At 36.5% G+C, this 22,373-nt stretch overlaps 1 protein-coding gene across 3 annotated transcripts in view; it reads right to left on the reverse strand.

The window, feature by feature from the left end:
- The window catches only part of ATP10D (ATPase phospholipid transporting 10D (putative)), a 115,338-nt gene extending 101,370 nt beyond the window's left edge, over nucleotides 1-13,968 (reverse strand). For all 3 annotated transcript variants that reach the window (XM_050791590.1, XM_050791589.1, XM_050791588.1), the window contains exon 1: nucleotides 13,727-13,968. The gene's annotated coding sequence lies outside the window, so the exon portion shown is untranslated. The remainder of the gene's footprint in view (nucleotides 1-13,726) is intronic.
- Between the last annotated feature and the right edge of the window lie 8,405 nt (nucleotides 13,969-22,373).

Raw genomic sequence — 22,373 nt, forward strand, 5'->3', positions numbered from 1 at the left:
TAAGACTCTCTAAAGGCTCCCATGTAATTACGGTAGCCACCTCCAGTGCTCCATATGATCAGCCTCTTGTTATTCTCTTTGCCTGTTTACTTTTCATGAAACATGTATGTCACTTTCTAACAATGCACAATTTACTTTGGTATTTTAGCTTTTGTCTGTCTCCCTCCTCCATCAGGATAGAAATTTCTGTCTTTTTCGTTCATTGATATGGCCTAGGCTTGGAAGAGTACAATATCAGGCAAAGAGTAGATTTTCAATGAATATCTGTGGAATGAACCCAAGAATGAATGAGTAAAATAACACCCCTCTTATAGGCAGCAAAGACTAGAATACCTTTAACAATCTTATACACACTGGCTCTACATGTGATATAATAACTTAGGCATTTCATGGTATGTAGCTCACTACAGCTCTTATTATGCATGCTAAAGTTATTATAGTTCACATTAAGATCTAGAGCATGTAATTCTAAAATGGACACTTACGAAACTCTGCAACAGGAAGACATAAAAAAGGAAATAAAACAAGTAGGACTTATTTTTAGAAACAGCTGAAGTATTTAAATTTTATTGGTCTAAAACTCTCCGGGAGGAAGTTATTCTGAGTAACCTTTTTTAAGACAGTTTAAAGTTTATTCTTTAAAGTATCAAAACAATTTCATCCAGGATAGAAATCACTATACAATGTGTACCCAATTTTCCTATATTTGACACGGCATTTCAAGTAAATTTTCTTCTCTGAGAATTCAGCACTAATGTTCTGAGGACAAGCATACTCTTTATAGTGATGCCTTCAGGGTCTTCAGAAGCATTTCCATAAGGTTTTCTTCAAGTACTTGAAGACCTCCTTGTTTTGAATGGTTTTACAGGCTTTTTCCCCATCAGCTGACCAAATCTGTTTTTATAAAGATTTTTTTACTTCCAACTACCTTAGAATAATTAAGAAATGTAAATAAATGACCTCAGTGGTCTTCAGGAAGTAGAAGATAAAAATTCAGCAAGATTTATTTAGTGAAATCTATTTTCACGATTTAGAGATTTCTTTTCCTTATATTTGTTAGAAATAGGTACTGAAAGGCTACCATTGCCAACCAGGTACTTTTCCAGGCATTGAAAACTAACATGATGGGAAGTCCCATGTGAACTCCATGGTTTCTGTCCTCCAGAAGTACAGAGTCTAGTAAAGGGATCAGGCATGAACCTCATAAGATTCTCTCTTTACCAGAGGTACTTCAGAGATTAATTCCCACAAGACAAACTTTGATAAATATGTGGCCAAGCTTCAGACCACAAAATGGTAAGAGCATTAAAAGACTAACCAATAGATAAACAGTTAAGTTTCAAAATGAAGCTAGCACACAGATATGTGCTCACTTAAAAATCAGAGCCAAAATATATATTTGAACTAGCAGAAGAACACAAGTTTCCCAATGTGTAATCTTTACTCATTCACACTAAGGAAGGTAAACTCCAGTTTCATGTGGTAAGTTGTGTATATATGAAAAACATGATAAACACACTGGATTGTGGTTCTAAACAGAATCTTTACAAGATTATTAGGAAGATAAAGGAGAATGAGCTAAAATGATTTAATGCTTGTTTCTCTTACAAGGCCATCTTGTTTACTGTTTTAACCAATAACTGGACAATGCCTGGCATATAACATGCCCTCAATGAATACTTTTCAGTGAATTAACAAACATTAATCAGGTTCTTGTTGATATACCTTGCACCCCAAAAAACACTCTTCAAATGGGATGAATCTTAAGAGAATAAGGGACAATCAATGTATAATAAGTATTATTGCATGAAGGAGTAGGTAGGTTCCTTTGCTGGAGATCTACTTGGTTAATTCTATCTTGACCCTTAAAATGGCCTAAAGCCTTTGCTGGAGAAAGTAATTATGTTTGTCCTCAGACTACTGATGACTTAAGTTGTATTAGATCAGTGGTCCTCAAATGGGGCCAATTGTACCTCCCCTTCCAGCCCCCTAGGACATTTGCTAATATCTGGTGATACTTTTGGTTGTGGAAAGAAGCCAGAGATGCTGTTAAATATGCAGCAATGAACAGGACAATCCTTCACAACAAATAATTATCTAGTCCCAAATGTCAAGAAATGCTGCTGTTGAGAAACTGTGGGTTAAAACAAGGCATCACATTTGTCCAAGGGAGAGGTAAGTGGCACTGTGGAAAGAACAGAGCATTTGTGAGTCATGGGTTCAAATTCTGGCTCTCCCTCTCAGCCCTAGTGGGACTTCTTATGACCCTCAGTTTTCCAATTAGGAAAATGGCAATGATACCATCTGCTCTGTAGGGTTGTTGTGAGGAGTTAATGGGAATTTATGTAAGGCATCTGACATATAATAGATCAACAAATGGTAGCTATTCTTACTTTTTTTATAAGAATACGTATGAATTGTTTGATGCCAACATTTCTTCAAAGTAGGAAAAGCATTTTAAAGATGCTTAAGAACTTAAACAAAAAACTCAGAATGTTAAATCTGGAAAAAAATGTTAATATCCAACTAGTTTACACAGAAGAAAACAGGTTTGGAAAGAATGACTTACCCAAAATTACACAGCAAGTTAGTGGCAATTCACATACAATAATCCTGCTGTTTGCTCCACTACCATTTTCTTATTCATGCATATATAGATAGGCTTTTATTAATCCCTAAACTATGTCATTATTTATGAATGTGTCATAAATTATTTAAGTCAATTTGAATATAATATGATTATGCTTGCCAGAATTTTATATGCTAGTATGATTAAACTATAAAATAAACTAAGATTTCTACAGATAGGTACTTATCCTAACATTTTCACGGCCTATTTGAGCTAATCTGTGGAATCTGCCCCATTGTTTCAGTATCACCCTAACAAGTCTATTATTACTCACAGCAATTTTTTTTTTTTTTTTTTTTTTTAGATGGAGTTTTGCTCTTGTTGTCCAGGCTGGGGTGCAATGGTGCAATCTCAGCTCACCCCAATGTCGGCCTCTCTGGTTCAAGTGATTCTCCTGCCTCAGCCTCCTGAGTAGCTGGGATTACAGGCATTTGCCAGCACAGCTGGCTAATTCTGTATTTTTAGTAGAGATGAGATTTCTCCACGTTGGTCAGGCTGGTCTCGAACTCCCAACTTCAGGCGATCTGTCCACCTCAGCCTCCTAAAGTGCTGGGATTGCAGGTATGAGCCACCGTGCCTGGCCATAATGGTGTATTTTTTAAATTAACATCTTATAGGCCGGGTGCAGTGGCTCACGCCTGTAATCCCAGCAATTTGGGAGGCCGAGGCGGAAGGATCACCTGAGGTCAGAAGTTTGAGACCAGCCTGGCCAATGTGGTGAAACCCCATCTCTACTAAAAATACAAAAATTATCCGGTCGTGGTAGCAGGTGACTGTAATCATAGCTACTCGGGAGGCTGAGGCACGAGAATCACTCGAACCCAGGAGGTGGAGGTTATAGTGAGCCGAGATCACGCCACTGCACTCCAGCCTGGGCAGTAGAGTGAAACTCAGTCTCAAAAATTAATTAATTAATATCTTATAAGATCAATATTAAAAATTATTCATTTCTGATTTAATAGTCACATGAATAACACAGTTGGAAAAAAAGCCTGAACAAACACAGAAGCCACATACTACAAATATATAGGAAAAAAATATTTTCAACTTCAGTAGTAACCTAAAAAAATAATTTAAGACAGAGGTAGCATTTTTTGACTCTGAATGTAGAATGTAGCAAAGGGTTTCTTTATTCATAATGCTCAATGAAGGTATACAATCATATAATTTTGGAGGACTTTAACCTGCTCTTACTTCTTTAGACCCATAGGACAATATGCCCTAAAAGTGTTATCTCTGGCCCTCAGTAGAAATATACTCATCTCAGCCCAAGAAAGTCACTACACAGCCGGGCATGGTAGTGTAATCCCAGCACTTTGGGAGGCCGAGTCGGGCGGATCACCTGAGGTCTGGGGTTCGAGACCAGCCTGACCAACATGGAGAAACCCTGTCTCTACTAAAAATACAAAATTAGCTGGGCATAGTAGTGCATGCCTGTAATCCCAGTTACTCTGGAGGCTGAGGCAGGAGAATGGCTTGAATGTGGGAGGCAGAGGTTGCTATGAGCCGAGATTGTGCCATTGCACTCTAGCCTGGGCAACAAGAGCAAAACTCCATCTCAAAAAAAAAAAAAAAAAAAAAAGTCACTGCACAAATGTTCAGAAATAGAGAAATTGTTAACTGCATTATATCTAATTGTGTTAAATTTATTTCTAATGGAAATACGAGACAGCTGCTAAAAATGATGTTTAGGCTGGGCATGGTGGCTCATGCCTGTAATTCCAACACTTTGGGAGGCTGGGGCAGGCAGATCACCTGAGGTCAGGAGTTCAAGACCAGCCTGACCAAGATGGAGAAACCCCATCTCTACTAAAAATACAAAATTAGCCAGGCGTGTGGCGCATGCCTGTAATCTCAGCTGCTGGGGAGGCTGAGGCAGGAGAATCGCTTGCACACAGGAGGTGGAGGTTGCGGAGAGCCGAGATAGAGCCATTATACTCCAGCCTGAGCAACAAGAGCGAAATTCCATCTCAAAAAAAAAAAAAATTGTTTAAAAGAATTTTTAATGACTCATAAAATGCTTAAAGTTTATAAAGTTTTAAAGCACGATTTAGACCTGTATACAAGTATAATCTCAACTATGAATATATACAATACATAAACATGGAAGAATTTGGAATAATATATTTTTAAAAACATTAACACTGGTTATTTTGAGACAGTCTATATTAATAGCAGATTTTAATTTTTTCAGTGTTTTTATACTCTTCATTTTTTTTTTAACCATTAACACATATACTTATTTTGGAATTAGAAAACAGATCTTCATTTTAATCAAAAAGTTGAATTTTGATTAAACTTCATATAATCATGAAGCCTACACACAGAACTTAATGTATTGCTTTCACATTTAAGATGTGGGAAAGAGACGCATTTCTTTAAGTCTTTTTTTCTTCCCTTTTTTTTTTAAAGCGCAACTTCACAAAATGCAAGCCAAGTGTGCTGCCTCAACACTGAAAATGAATGTTCACACACAAGGCCATGCATAACATGTGTACATAATAATAATAATGCTATACTCAATATTAAACCAGAAATTATATTTAACTTAGTATATAAGTTTCTTGACATACAAGTTAAACATAGTTTAGTGTATAAGCTTCTTGATAAAGGCAAATACGTGTGTTCCCGCATAGAAGCATTACATGTAATTATAAATGTTGCAAAACTAATTAATTAAAGCATTCAGTTTTGGGGTTTTTGTTTTTTGTTTTTACGAAAAGATAATTACTAAAAGTTACCTGATAAATGTCTGGCTAAATTGTAATAAATAGCATACTTAAATGTCGATATAGTTTTGGGAGACTCTTCTTTCTGAAAATTAGTTGTGAAAACAGAATTTAAATGGTTGTCTGCTCACATAATTGTTTCAATGAAACATTTTTATGCCTATACGTATGTAGGGCATATAGAGTTTTTGATGTGAAAGTAATATAAAAATCTCAAAAATAAGTCGGTTATACTTTTCAAATATTACCTTCATTGCTCTTTAGAAAATTAAAGTCAGTAGGAAAATAAAAGTTTGTAGTTAAGAAAATTTTCAATTCCTAATTAAAAACCTATTTCAAAATTCTTTCTGCTTATTTCTAATATCTTCATAACATGGCCAATCTACAACATTCCAAAATGACCATATTCAACATCACATGGGCCAATTAAGATAAAGAGAGCTGGGATATAGAATTTCCAGCAATAAATGAGGTACTTAATCTAACTTGATTAGATCTCAAGTATATTAAAAGAATACAGCCTATGTTGTTTAAAGATGCACTATGAAAATATTTTTATGCTTGGATTTTAAGTTTACAGAGTTAATTAATTACAACTTTAATGGTCACAGTAGATGTATCATTCCTTACCACTTCAAAAGCATGCAGGATTGCTAAGAAAACTCGATTCCTTAGGCACAAACTCTCTAATGAAAGTCATAAGATTCACATTTGCTTCTTTCAACCATCATCCCCAAATATATCCGAGATCAAAGAACTGGGGGGAAAAGTCTTACTTTTTCCTTTATGAAACATTTGCACAAATGTTTAGTTTAATTCTGTTTTTTTTAAAGGTAATCTGTTGCCAGGAAGCAAATAATAACATAAAACCTATCCAATGTACACCTTTAAGTGTTGAACATTGTATTTCTGACTGTCTTTTTTTAGTTTCATGTATTAAATTAATGACTTTTGCAGCCAGCTTAGTAATAACACAGAGGTATCTGAAATAGCATACAGGAAAGAAAATAAAATTCTCTTTCCTGGAGACCTTTTAAGTCCGGCACCTACCTGTCAAAACCCAGTGAATATACTGACCTGCTCACCTGAGGATCTTACTCCAAGCCTGTGGTCTCCAGCTTTACTATAGATCAGAATCACATAGAGAGCTTGCTAAAACATATATTCTGCCCGCCCTGCCGCCCCCTCCCCAACCCAAGCACACAATCATACCAGTTTCTCTGATTCAGTAGTTCTGCAGTGGCCTGAGAATTTGCATTCTAACAAGCTCAAGTGATACTGATGCACCTACTCTGGGGGCCACACTTTGAAAATCATAGAACTAGGCAGCTCAAATATACTCTTGAAAGACTTATTTTTAATTAATGAATGCAGATGCTCGTTCATAAACCCATGGTAAATTGAAAATATCATAAGTCAAAAGTGCATGTCATACACTAACCTACTGAACATCACAGCTTAGCCGAGCTTACTTTAAATGTGCTCAGAACACTTACATTAGCATACAGTTGGACAAAAGTCATCTAACACAAAGCCTACTTTATAATCAAGTGTTCAATATCTCGTGTACTTTACTGAATACTATACTGGAAGCAAAAGACAGAATGGTTGTGTGGGAACTTGAAGTACAGTTTCTACTAAATGTGTATCTCTTTTGCATCATCATAAAGTGGAAAAATCATAAGTTGAACCATCATAAGTCAGGGACTGTGTATTTTCCCCAAGAAGTCATTATCATTAAATATTATTTTTATGCAGTTAATCTTTCTCATACAAATGATGTATATATTAATGTTTAAATAATCAGTGAAACTATTTTTCTTATATACAAGAAATAGGGCAATTATTTTCTATATGAGTAACCACAGAAGTTTTTAAAAAGCAAAAGAAAATAATATGCTTAAAAGAAAGAGAAATGATAAGAGATAAAAAGAATAATGAATAGGAAAGTAGAATTATTTGTAGCTGGAATGGAAAGAATTTAGCCCCTGAACAACTGTAAGATCAAAAGGTTATATCAATAGACTACATCAGAGGTTTTCTAAAGGCCTCTCACCGATTATTTGCTCAAGCTATACAGATGAGGCAAATAAGCACATTAGAGACTAAAATTTTGAATTATATTCTGTTATTTTCTTTAAAGAATATAACATATTACTGGATATGTGATGAAGACAGATAGGTATTAACATTTGTTATTTTGCTTAAACTATAAAAAAGGAAAATTCAGTCTGATAGATGAGAGATTTAATTAATTTCTAAAATGTATTAAAGACTTTCTTTTGGAAGCTACTGAATGAATTAATATTAATATATTATAATTATTACATACAGAAGTATTATTTCACAGTGGCTAAAAATTACTTCAGCACATGACTTATTGCAATGAAAGCATGGATTACACATGTCAATTACTTAAACTGTCTCAGTACATATATTTAAACTGTACCTGAGGCCTATAAGTATTACTAAGAATAGTATATAAACACAAATAAGAGGCAGATCAAAACTATAAATGGTATTAAAAACAAGTTGATCTTCATTGAAATTATAAAATAGATTCATGATAAATACACAATCCCAATAATTTACTCAATGGTACCTATGCATCACACTACATTTATTTTGAATAAGTACTGATAATATAAATAGTTATTTTCAAAACAGCAACAAACAGCATCTGCAATTAGCAGAATGAACACAAGTTTGGCAAACAGATTCACAGTTGTCCATTTACCACAAGCTTTTAGCCTTTCTGAGCATCAGTTTCCAAATCTGTAAAATGGAAATAATATCACCACCTCACACAATTTTGTAAGGAGATTTATTAAACAATGCACTGTGCCTAACACACTAAAGGTGCTCTGTAATTTTAATCTTTCAATTAGTATTTTTGGCACCACTACTATATGCTAGGCATTGTTATTTATACTGGAAATAAACCAGGGAACAAAATGGACGAAATTATCTGCCTTCTAGGAGTTTATTTTCTATGGTACATTTATTTTACCTTGTCCTAGGCACGGTGCTGGGTACTTTGGGAATGAATAAACTAGCCCCAGAACAGGTGAAGTATTTAATTCAATAAAAAGGATGAAATTAGGATAATTGTGCAGTATATGAATTTAGGGAAACAGAAAGTCTTATGAGAAAGTATGGTGTGAAGTCAGAGGATAGAAAGGGAGAAGAGGAAAGGCTTCCCAGAAAAGAAGGTATTATAAGTAAGCCTTGGGAAATGTTTAGAATCCTGACAGAAGAGATTTATAGATTTTAGAAAAGGTAATACGAATACAGGCAAGGAGGCAAGGAGGGTGCAGACTATTTATTTAAGTAACAATGAGTAGTTCAATATGGCTGCAGTTTCAAGTACAAATTAAGAAGTGATGGCAAATTAAATGAAAATCTAGGTTGGGACCAAACTGAAGCCCTGACTTGCTAAGATGAAGAATATGGGAAATCGCCGAAGATATCTGAGAAGAGTGTGATATGATACAGACATTTATAAGATTTATTTGCACTTTCTTTCGGCCAGAACCGCCATCTTTCAGTAATTCGCCAAAATGACGAACACAAAGGGAAAGAGGAGAGGCACCCTATACGTGTTCTCTAGGCCTTTTAGAAAACATGGAGTTGTTCCTTTGGCCACATACTAAAACCTTCTAACTATATTATTGTAGTCTAATTAAGGGGAAATCAAAGTTTAAAAACACATGCTAAGTAGTTATAAATCCTATAAATAAAAGAAAAAGATTTCACAACATTTTGAGACAGGTAAAAACTGATTTTCACTTTCCTTCTCATAACCAAGAAAATTATGATTTGTATTACCTAGCCTACCTAAAGAGTTAAAACCTTGTAAGTTTTACTAAGAGGAATGTAGTAGTACCCATCTTCCTCATTCAAAAAGGCCTTAAACTGAATAAGCAGACTTCAGAAAAAGAAATTAAGGAGTATTTAATTAAAGCCTATCAGCCCTAGGCCCTGGCAAATGAAATCAACAGGAAATTAAAGGGAAGTAAAGCTCAAATCTGTTCAACACTGCTTATTATTTTAGAAAACAGGTGGGGGCAAAACAGTGAATGTGAGCAGAATAGCTTTATTTTGTGATTTCCCTTATAATCCAAATGTTCTCATCAGAAAAATAATTCAGAAATAATGATACCTAACATAAAAGTACACACGATAAGGGAGATAGGGCGACTTTGTGAAGGAGGGGATATATAATATCATATATGTGCTCTTCATACTAGGACAAATTGCTTTATTAGGATAGTGACTTGTTTTCTCTGATAACTAAAATATATTCACTGCAGAAATTTTAGAAACTATATATTAACACCATGAGAAAAATAGAAATAAACTATAATCCTACCACCCAAATATAAATACTATTAACCTTTGGTTTATTCCCCACCAATAAATTGGTTTCTGTGCATAGGTTGATATTTTTTTTTCAAAACTAGGATATCATTTTGTAACTTGCTTTTACCCACTTCTCATACCATAAACATTTTTCCATATCATGAATATTTTCTCATATTACTGAATAGTTTTCCCAACAAAATGATACATTTTGATTTGTTGTCCACATTTGTTAATGTGATGTGTGAAAATGTGGTAATTTATTGCTATGTTGGGTTTCTTTGATTATTGGGAGGTTAACATCCCCCCTACCCCAACCTTAGATAATTAAATTTTTTTTGAATTGCCCATTTATATCTATTTCTCATTGGGGTTCATTTGTATAGCAGTATTAATCTATCTCTGCCTTAGTCCATTTGGGTTGCTATAACAAATTACCATAAACTAGGTGATTTGTAACCAACAGAAAGTTATTTCCTAAAGTTCTAGAGGCTGGGAAGTCCAACATCAAGGTGCCAGCAGATATTGTGCCTGGTGAGAGCTCACTTTCTGATTCATAGGTGGCAACTTCTCACTGCATCCTCCCATGGTGGACGAGGCAAGGCAGCTCTTTGTGGCCTCTTTTATGAGGGCACTAATCCCATTCATGAGGAATCCTTTCTCATTATCTAACCACATTCCAAGGCTGTACCTCCTACTACCATCACACTGGGGATTGGGAATCAACATATGAACTTGGAAAGGGAGGGAACAAACATTTAGACCATAGCAGTCTCACACTGCTTTTTATAGTATCTTTTTAAAGGGAGCATGTAAAATACAGAGCTTACCATTTATCTTTTTTTTTTTTTTTGCTTATTATATTTCTTGGTGATATTTCTGAAAGTGGTATTTTGTTTTTATAAAAATAACAGTTGCTTTAAAAGATTTTGGAATATTAGAAAAAATATAAAAAAGAAAATCAAGCTATAACTCTACCACCTAGGAACACATTTTTTGGGGGGTGGGGGAAATATGATATTTTAATGGATATGCCCATTGATGCAAAAGAAACTTGTATGCAAACAGGAACTGCATTAATCTTTTTCAATCCTTGTTAATTTAGGACACTGTCTTAGAGTAATAGCTTAATAAATATTTTTGATTAAATTAATTAAATTGTATGTATTTTTTTCAAAATTGTATTTTACACATAAGATAATATATTAAATTTCACTTTTTTATGGAATACATTGCAAGTATATTTTCCAAGTCATTAAATTAAAAAAAAAACTTTTGTAACTGAGTTTTATCAATATAGATTAAAACTACACTAATTTATTTAAATATTGTGTTATTGGGGCTTTGTTTCCATTTTTTCATATTGCAGATAAGATTGTAATAAACATATTTATACATCTTCATATGTGATTCATATTATTTCTTTAGGCTATGTTTTTAGACCCAAAAAATCACTTAGACCCAAAATTACTTAGTCAAAGGCTGTGAACATTCAGAGGTTTTGTTTTATTTTGTAGAGATGAGAGCAAAACGGGACCAGGCAGGTATTGAACCCCTGAGCTCAAGGGATCTTTCTGCCTCAGCCTCCCAAAGTGCTAGGATTACAAGCACGAGCCACTGTGCCTGGCCCAACATTCACAGGTTTTAATACATACTACCATATAATTGCCTCAAATAGTTGTATTGATATACCTTTTATCGAGTAGCATTAAAAAATTCCATTAAGGTCACAACTCTTTTACAAAACTAGCATCACTATTAGTCCTTATTCTGCAAAGCCATAAAAAAAAGTATTGTTTCTACGGCTAAAATGATTTCTGAAATGAAATAAATTTATCTCAGAAAATAGGGAAGGAATAACTGACCAAGAATAGTGATAGCATCCAGCACACATATATTTGTTCCTAGAGTTGATAAATCAATTCTCCTTTTCTTCAAGCACTATTACATTTATATTTATCAATGCATTGTTCTGTGAGAATTCTCAATCTTACTTGTAGCATTTTCTTTGATTCTTCCTCAGTAGAACTACTTCCAAATATATGAGACAATAAAGAAAACATGTAATGAAGACTTGAATATGTGTATTTTTTTAAACCCTTAATTTAAAAAGTCAATTATAGGAAGTACAATGTCTGACAGGTGAGTCACCTCTGTTCTATGATAAATTATAATCATATTTGAGCATTTTCCTTCATTTTACTGACAATAGCAAAATAAATGGTATCCTATTTTTTTATGGGGAAGGGGAGACAGAGTTTCGCTCTTGTTACCTAGACTGGGGTGCAACCGCACGATCTCAGCTCACTGCAACCTCCACCTCCCGGGTTCAAGCGATTCTCCTGCCTCAGCCTCCCGAGTAGCTGGGATTACAGGCATGCACCACCACGCCCAGCTGATTTTATATTTTTAGTAGAGATGGGGTTTCTCCATGTTGGTCAGACTGGTCTCAAACTCCTGACCTCAGGTGATAAGCCCGCCTCAGCCTCCCAAAGTGCTGGGATTACAGGCATGAGCCACGGCGCCCGGACCTATTCAATTCCATTTAATCACTAAGTATGAAAAGTATTCAGGTTTTGCTAAGCCAGGGTCAAACACTCCCCACATTCTAGTTTAGAGTGCTTAGATTTTCCTTCTTTTTCATGCAATTTAATGAATGTTAAATTAGCATGAAAATTAAACGTTATTTTTAAAACTCTCTAAAACTTCAAAATGTTTCTAAATTATTTTTCCAAATATATAAAATGACTTCATTTTAATAAAAATAAACTATCTCAATGTAGGTATATGATATGTATTTGTAGTGAGAATAGAAAACAGTCCAGAAGAAGCAGTTATTACTTTTTGAGGTGGATCGAAGTGGGAGGCTCTTGCTGCGGGCACTGAATGAACTACTCCGTTGCAAAGATTTTTGCTCTTCACAAGTTAATATGGGTTTTTGATGATGCTATTCTTCACAGAAGTGTGACCTAGCTGATTTAAAGGCTGATACAAAAAATATTGGTGGATGAGGAGCCCTGTCCTTGCTGATGCATCTTTCAAGGTTGATTTTGAGTTAGAGGTTTGCTTTGTCCATACAGACTTGTTTTTCTCCCTGCTTAGAACCAGCATGAAAAGAACGCAAGAAGAAACTTTGGTCATATTCAGATCACAGTTTTAAAACCTGAGCTAGCATGATAAGAGCAGTTAAAACATATTCTTTCTAACGGCACAGGGTCCCAGACACCAAAATAACCATCCATTCCCTAACCAACTGATGTCTCTCTGCTGTACGTGGTAAATTAAAACTACATGTTTTATAATGTAAAATAAAGGGTGCCCCGAATAATAACTAGGTTCTTTAAAGTTAGTGTTTTGGGGGAAGCATGGAGGCTTCTTTGTAGCACTCCTTTGAAAACTATTTCTGAGAAAGCTCCAATACAAACACCTTTTTCTTCCTAAGGAATCAACCTTAGGGAATCAGCCTTAAGAATAAATCTGCTGGGCTAAATCTTCAACACTTTCCCTTTTCATCACCTTTGAGGCAGATAGCCAAAATTTCTTTAAACTGCTGATTTCACAATGGGATGACAAAGGGGTGTGTGTGTGTGTGTGTGTGTGTGTGTGTGTGTGTGTGTGTATGAATGCGTGTGTTTGCGTGCCCGTGTGCGCCCTCGTGTACAAAGGTGTGTGTGTGAGAGAGAATGCGTGTGTGTGAGTGCCCGTGTGCGCCCGCGAGTGCATCGTTTACCTTTTTACAAAATCCAGCATTTAAAAGATTTTTAAATTCCCCTTTAACAATCAAATGATTGAAAATGGTGTAATCGTTTTACCTTTTTTTTTTTTTTTTTTTTTTTAAAAGTTCAGTAACAGCCCAGAACTGTAGTTTTGAACCATGGCATCAAATCTAAACACGACTAGGGAAGTGGAGCGGGGAGAAACAGGAGAGAGAAACAGAAAGGAAAACCTGGTGGGCGGTTAAGCAGAAGGCTGGGACAGTCAGAGGGATTCGCCGTCTCATTCTTACCAATTCCTCCCTCGGCACACATCACAGCATGTTGGTCACGAGTCTCAAGGTGCGAGAAAAGAGTTAAGCACAAATCCGAAGAGTGAAAGCGGGTTGTGCTTCCACGCCAGCCATTTGCCTTCGGGGGGGAAAAAAAATTCACTTCTCAGACATCTCCCAAACTCAGCCCCGGAGCCGGCGCAGGAGCCTGTGCTGAGCTAGCAACCTACTTCTCGCTCCGCTCCTCCTCCCCTCTCCGCCAAGCTGCAGAGCAGCCCGAGCTGCAGTGCACCGCCAATCGCCCGCCGTCCAGCCCTCCGTGACGTAGCAGGGGCAGGGCCTGGCAACGCCGGGCTCCCAGCTCCAGCTGTTTGACAGAGCTGCCCTTCTGCCCAGAGCAGATGCCCCAGTGACCCAGAGCCCTTGCAATCTCACCTCTGACTTTCACCTCCCAAGTACAGGTTGCTCGCGGTTGACGGTTTGGTTCATTGTTTTGCTGCAATTCTAACAATTCACTGCTTTAGCTAAACGTGGAACACTGGACAATTATTTTTTGGAGGGTAAAAGAGATCAAATCTAAAAATGTCGCGCCACTGCGTTCCAGCCTGGGCGACAGAGTGAGACCCTACCACCAAATACATAAATAATATATAATGTTACTGTTTTTATGACTAGAAAAGAAATGTGGAAAAATATTACAATTCTGATTTGGTCGTTTTCCTCACACTTTGCCCTTCCGTTCCCTTACTCAGGATAATGTGGCTTTGTCCATACACCTGCCAAGTCCGTTTGCTTAAAACTCACAACTTTTTTTGTTTTAACTTCTAAATAAGCTTCAGCAACCTGTCTGGTTCCTCAAAATGTCTAACTGATTTGGAAAGAGGAAAAACCATTTAGTGAAGGCCGAACCAATAACTCAGAACAAAACCTAACAATCCTGGCTGCCTGTTTTATCCCATTGAAACAAATATAAAAAGTGGGGCCAAACTCTCCACAACTCTCCTATATTGTTCTTCTCTATTCCATTCTCTCAAGTGTTTCTCTGATGTGCAACAAGAGTGAAGAAAACTAAATGAGCATGCAAATGTTTGACTATCAGTAAAGAGCTCACCAGTACAGACGCAGGGAGCTGGTTGGTCGACTTGAAAATTCTCTCAGAGCAAGAGAAGCCAAACAAGTTTCCGCACCCACTGAGAACGTGCTTCTGCCAGACGAGGAGAAACAAGTTCTGGGTGTGGCTTCCGGTGATGCTCCATTAGGGAAGCCTCCATCTGCAGGTAAGGACAAATCTCTAGAGCTTAGTCAAACTCAACCCTCAGAATTAACCCAGCCTAGTAGAACACACTGTCATTTATGTGGCCTCTGAAATTCCTGGCCCTAGTAGCATTTTTTGCAGTCATATGACTGTCTCTAACATCCTTTAAGATGAAACACATTTCCTATCTGAGAGTCAACCTTATAGAGGAGACTTAAAACTGTAGCAGGGCCTCCCTGAACTCTCCCAATCAAGCACTGGTGTTGTTACCTCAGCAGAGGGCCTTCCTGGGAACGTGCATACCAGCACAATTCAGGCATGTAGCTGGCATTTGCAGCCTGTTTGGATTGCTTAAATCAGTGGTTCTAACTAGCTACACATCACAGTTAACTGGGGAGCTTGATGCCAAGGCCCCACCCAGGCCAATTAAACCGGAATCTCTGGGGGTGGCGCTCTGGCAATGTCTGTTTTTGAAGCTCCTCTAGAAATTCTAATGTGCACAAGGGTGGAGAATCACTGGCTAAGATTTGAATTATTGTATTAGGAGAAAATCTATATTATATTTAAGTCTAAAGAGCATAGCAGTAGAATAACGGAAAACATTATGTAATACAACTTAGCCTCATACATATTCTTTATATATTTGTTTATTTTAATATAAATATAAAAACATGTGAAGATACACCTCAAAATTGTTTACTCAGGGAAGGATAGTGAGGAGAGATTACTAGCTTTCTTTTTTTTTTTCATTTTAAAAATAACATCTTTATTAAGATATGATTCATATAGCACACAACTGACCTAATTAAAATATACAAATCAATTGTTTTTAGTATAGTCACAAAATTGTGCAACCATCACCCCAATCAATTCTGCAATTTCATCACCCCTAAAAGAACCTCCATATCCATTAACTCTATATTTTCCCCTCAACATCTGGCACCCCATTCCAACCCCAGCCGTAGGTAACCACTAAACTAGTTTCTGTGTCTATTTGTCTATTCTTGGTATTTCATACAGATAGAATAATAGAGTCTTTTGTGACTGGATTCTTTCACTTAACCTTAAGTTTTCTTTTTTTTTTTTTCGTTGTGAATTCATTTTATTTTAGATACAATAATTCACGGACACAGATGTAAATGACGAGTTGATGTATGCTGACGAGTTGATAGGTGCAGCACAGCAACATGGCACAAGTATACATATGTAACAAACCTGCATGTTATGCACATGTACCCTAGAACTTAAAGTATAATAATAATAAAAAATAAATTAAAAAAAAAAAAAGAAAATGCAACAACCAAATGTGCCTACGAACAAGTCCCCACCCAGCCAAGCGGACTGTGTTCCACCTCCAGAAGGTGTCGCCGAGTAGACGACAACGCTTTGGCTCTGTGTCCGTGAATTATTGCATCTAAGATTACTAGCTTTCTATTTGTGTCTGTCATTTGAATGAAATTTGTGTCTGTATCATTTTAATAATTTAAATATTTCTAATAAAATTTTAAAAAATCGATACTCATAAATGCCATGAAGGTCATTGGAATATCCACTATTAAGATGGGTTTCTGTTAATTTATTAGGTTTTGTTGTATTTGGTGTTTTCTTTTTTCAATGCTTCTGTAATATCCAATTTTCTCCTCAGACTGATTCCTATTTTGAAAAAGATAAAATATGATTCTTAATTTAAGACATTAGCTACTTTAAATCTATATGGTCATTTTCAATTTAAAATATATTTACTTTCTTGTAATTTCAGAAACGTGTTCTTTTTTACGCTTCTCAGGAAGTTTTTTTAAATAAAACCAATATTTCAACTATATAATATAGAAGTGAGGGAACTTCATCTTTTCCAGCTAGAAAATTATTTGGACTCTCAACACTAGTAACTCTCAATACTTCATAATTAATTGTCAGTGGGAAATATGTGGCACACTAGGCCAATGCCTCTGTTTGACCTGGTTTTAAATCTTGGCTCTGCAAATTTTTAGATATGTGATCTTGGGTACCAATACTAAGCTCTATAGGTAAAATGGATCTAATAATATCTCCCTTTGCGTTGTTAAGACTATATGAAGTTAGGTAGCTGAAGTGCTTATCACTGTGTAAAACACATAATAGGTGCTTAATTAATAATAATTATAAATTCACTAACTTCTATTTTTCCCTTTCTTAGACATACTCAAGGATTAGTATGGCAGCAGAAGACAAACAGTTATCAAAGTAAACAGGGTTCTTCCTAGAACCTATTATATTTGTTATACAGTTATATGTCAAAGAGAGACATATGCATTATTTTGGGCTACTACTTTAACATGTAACGTGTAAAGCAGCATGATTTACTTTTATTTACCTCAAAATATTTCACTTTTCCTAAAGTGGCACGCAGGCTGATTTCTTATGATTCATAATCAGCCACAGCTTTTTCTTTGTACTTACTATGACTCAAGCACAGATTAGGACATTTCCCACCATCAGTTTTCTGACTAACTTTTGGCAAAGAAGAAGGAGAAGGAGAAGAGGAAGAGGAAGAAGAAGAGGAAGAGGAAGAGGAGGAAGAAGAAGAGGAGGAGGAGGAGGAAGAGGAGGAGGAGGAGGAGGAAGAGGCGGCGGAGGAGGAGATCAATGCTGCAGGCAATTAAACTTGTCCCTTGTAGATGAGCCCTGATTTTAACAACATAATCACAGGATTTTATGTCTCTTTTTTTCTTTCCTTAATATTCATTGAGTGCTAGTGAACCATTTCTGTTAGACACTGTACTAAGAAGTTTACAGCTATGACTTCGTGTATTCCTCTTATCATCCCTATGAGGTCATTCTTCATTTAGAGATGAGAAATCTGAGGCACAAAGAGTTAGAACAACTTATCCAAGATGGCAAGACAACAGGTGAAAGAGCTGGCTTGAGAACACAAATTCTTAATGCATTCTCTACTGTGGGCTAAGCAGCACAGCTTTCAATAAATTAGGGAAGTGAATAGTAAATTATTTTTGTTGGGATAGGGTAAAACCATGCTATGACTATAACTGCCTTGTTGACAGTAGAAATTCTATATTTCTAGAAACAAGAATATCTACATTATTATTACTAGTTGTAAACATAGATCTTGATTTTATGTGTGCATTTTTTTTAAGAGGAAATACATTTCTTTCCCTTTATATCAGGTGAGTCCCTTTCATCCATAGGAGAACAAATTGGTTTTTAACCTTGTAAAAAGCTTTGACATGCAGTGATTACACAGGATATCAGAAAGAGAAACTCCAGATTATCAGAAACCCAGGCTGGCCCCGGAGTTCTAGATAAGTCCATCAACCATTTATTGATTCTGTTTGTAATATCAAGAACACTGGTAATAGGACAGTAGCACAATTCCTTATATGAAATGATGGCCCTTTAGTCTAGGAAAAATAATTAGTTTCTTATTTAGACAAAGATAGGTACCAGAGCTTTTTTCTGAATAGATGTAGTTGAGAAAAAGAAGTATACATTTCTCTGGTTAATGTGTATTTCCCCTAGTGAGCAGAGAAGGCAGGAGTTTGGAAACTTTGGAGAGTTGAAAGGATGGGAGATAGTTCTATGTAGAGATAGGATGGAATACAGCTTCTAAGGAATGATATGTAATCTTCCACCAAATGTGGAAGAAGACCCATGACCAATTCCCTGAATAGGTATTGGCTGAGTTACTTTCAGAAAGTAATATCTTAAAAGTTTTGCTTTTAAGCTATTTTATCTTTCTATGGTGCTGTGTTCCTCACAAATCAGAGCTCAGGCAACAGGCTCTGGGTACACTGCAAGATAACACTACCAGCCTCTGCGACAGCTGCATGGGACCTGGAGTGTCTGGAGCTAACCATGGATAAGAAACCCATGGATCTGATGAAGAAGCCTGTGTTCCAGGCTCTCAAAGAGCACAGCAAGTGGCCGAGAGAATGTTCGGTGGGGTCGGCAAGGAGACTGGGCCAGCACAGCTTTAAACACCCTAGGTCCCTTGCAGCTGTCTTAATTTTCACATACCTTTATTCTTTATTTTCACAGTATGTTCTGCAAATTAAAGCTTGGCATGAAAAACTGAACTGGATTCAAAATCCATTCACATTATCACAAGAAATTCCAGTGTTACATTACTCAGTAAAATATTAGTTGGAATACTGTGACTGCCAATATTCAACCAGTTTTGACATAAAATGACAGCTTTATGTGGTTCAACTAAAAAAAGAAAGGACTATTAGCATCTTTAAGTATAATGGCAATTATTGCAAAATCTGGTATGATTGTAAAAGTCATTTATAAGCTTTTGTCACATATTTGAGTGAACATAAATTCTCATTGATAGTAATTATCAAGAATTTGAATGAATCATTATAAAATATCAAAAATTATAACTAGCCATTTAAAGCACAAAAGCTCACATAAAAGTTCACCCAAAAAGAAGCTAGACACAAAAGTCTACATATTGTTTGATTCTGTTCCTATGAAATGCCCAGAATGGATAAAGCCATAGAAAGCAGAGTAGTAGTTGCCAGGAGCTGAGGGAAGAGAGGAATGGAGCGTGACTGCGAAGGGGTACAGGGTTTCTATTTAGAGTGATGAAAATGTTCTGAAATTGAACCACTTAAAAGGGGTGAGTTTTATGGTACATAAGTTATATCTCAATTAGAAAATATATAAGAAAATTGTTCACTGAAGCAAGCAAAAGATAATAAGAATTTTAAAATGTTTTATGAGGATATTGTATATGAACTCAAAGTTTAATATTTTTCTCAATACTTTGAATTTTAATTTTTAACAATTCTGTAATATAAGGAAAACACAATGAGATTTTATACCACGCTCAATAGAGATCAGTTAGTTTACTTCATTAGGCTGTACAGGTATCATCATTTTTCATGAGTGCTAGCACATGAAAAAGTACTAAAATCTCTGTGCTGTATTATCCTCCAACCTGTAATGAAGTCTGTTCTGACCACTGGGAAAGTTAGGGAGGAATGTCTGCCTGGGAGGAAGAGACCAGAGAAAAGATGGCAAACTTGGAGGCTATATGACCAACTGGGATTAAAAATTCACGGGAAGGTCGGGCATGGTAGCTCACACCTGTAATCCTAGCACTGTGAGAGGCTGAAGCAAGCAGATCACTTGAGGTCAGGAGTTCGAAACCAGTCTGGCCAAAATGGCAAAACCCTGTCTCTACTAAAAATACAAAAAAATTAGCTGTGCCTGGTGGCGGACACCTGTAATCCCAACTGCTTGGGAGGCTGAGGCAGGAGAATTGCTTGAACCCGGGAGGCAGAGGTTGCAGGTTGCAGTGAGCCGAGATCGCGACATTGCACTCCAGCCTGGGCGACAGAGCAAGACTCCGTCTCAAAAAAAAAAAAAAAAAAAAAAAAAAAAAAAAAAAAAAATTCACAGGAAGCACAAATTCAGGCCAGAAAATGATCAACCCCTCCTTCCTCTGTGAATCTTGTAATCAGGAGGAAGTTCTAGCTATTTTATTTGAATTTTGAGGGATAAAGTGACCTTAGAAGGCAGAAAGAATTTGAAACATGTGGATTAAAAATGAATTCTACAATCACTAGAAGAAGTTGGACCAAAGTGAATTAAGTCTTTAGTTTCAACCCCTCTGTACCCAGAACTTTGTATATCTTATTCATTCCCTTATTCATTGAACAAATACTAATAGAGCACAGAATATGTGGCAGGCACCATTTCGGGTGCAGGGAATATACAAAACAAACAAAAAGCCCTGCCCCTCATTGGATGGCTGTAAAATATTTCATATAACAAACGGCAATGTATGCCATGAAAAGCACTGCAAGGTGAGGAGGAGAGAGAGTGCCAGAGTAGGGGAGAGGGATAGCTTTGGATTTGGGGAAGATCTTACCAAGAATGTGACATTTAAGCAAAGATCTGAAGTAGGTGAGCGAGAGAGCCATAAGGGTGTCTGGGGATGGAGCATTTCAGGGAAAGAGAACATGCAGTGCGTTGAGGCAAGGGTGTGCTACCTATGCTGGAAAGGCAGTAAAGCACTGGCATGCCCAGGGCACTGTGATGGGAGAACAACGTGGAGTTGGCAGTGGGAAGTAGTAAAGGTGACATCAGAGACATAAAGTCATGGAAGACTTTGGATGTTACCCTATGTATATTGCAAATATGTAGGTAGGTTTTGAGTAGAGAACTGATACCATCTGGCCTATGTTCCAACAGGATCCCTCTAGTTTTTTTGTTGCCAATAAACTGTAGGGAGCATGGTTGATGCTGGGAGACCAGTCAAGAAGTGATTTTAACAATCCCGGGGAGAGGTGATTTTGGCCTAGGTTAGAATTGTAACTGTGAGGGTGGTGGTCAGCTTCTGGATATATTTTGAAGGTACAGCTAATTTGTTTGTAAATTGTGTGTGAGTTATAAGAAAAAGAAAGGAAGCAGGGATAATTCCAAGGTTTGGGGTGGAACAACTGGGAGACAGAAGTTTTTAAATTGTTCTAGGTATTGCTTACCTCCAGAATAATTGATTGCTAACATTCCCTAGATCTGACCCTGATAGGGATGGTAAAGAGTATGTGTGTGTCTGGGTGGTAAGGCTTTTATTTTATTTTCAGAAATGCTTTAGTATCTGATAATTGGCCACTTGGAATCAACAGTTATGAAGCATGATATTCCTTTAAGGATAAGTCTAGCTGGGCACTTTGATCCCCTAATAGTATTGCTGCTAAAAGCCTATTATATAGCAATACATTTTTTCTTTACTTGTTTCCCATTTAGCTACATTTTTTGAAATATTTTACTCTTTAACGGAATCTTGCAAAAATTTCAAAAGAGAAACTAATGATTTCAAAGTTCAAAGTGAAGTTTCAGAGGGGCTAGCAGAAGTTTTATATAGGATTTGTCATTTCAGCGGGCCTTAAAATATGAACGAGAATATCCTGATGGAGAAATAGAGGAAAAGCCTTTGGCTAAATATAACACAACAAGAAATAAGAAGAAAAACACAAAGATGTTAGAGTATATGGCCTATCTGGGAATTTTAAAAATATTTACGTGGCAAGAATATCGTAGAGAAGGAAAGAACAAAAATTAAGGCTCCACTGTGAAGGTTTTCAAGAAGGGGAGTTGTGGTCAGACCGGGGCTGTAACAAAGTAATTTAAAATAATGGGTAGTGTTGGCACTGTAGTGTGAGAGAAAAGAAACGAAGGCCTGAAACAAGAAACTGGCAGTGAGTGTGGAAAGGATGGGATATATTCAAGAGTTTGTTCAAGGCCAAGTCTTCCCTGTTACAAAAAGAAAAATGAGAAGGAACAGAGCTCCGCCCAACAATTTAGGTCGTATTCTTGCAGGAATGTTACTGTTCTGCAGGAATGGGGTCAGTCGGCGGGTCCTAAGCTCTTCAGAAGATCCTTGACCTGAATAGGCTGTACTAG

The sequence above is a fragment of the Macaca thibetana genome, chromosome 5 (genome assembly GCF_024542745.1).
Source record: "Macaca thibetana thibetana isolate TM-01 chromosome 5, ASM2454274v1, whole genome shotgun sequence".
Lineage (NCBI taxonomy): Eukaryota > Metazoa > Chordata > Mammalia > Primates > Cercopithecidae > Macaca > Macaca thibetana.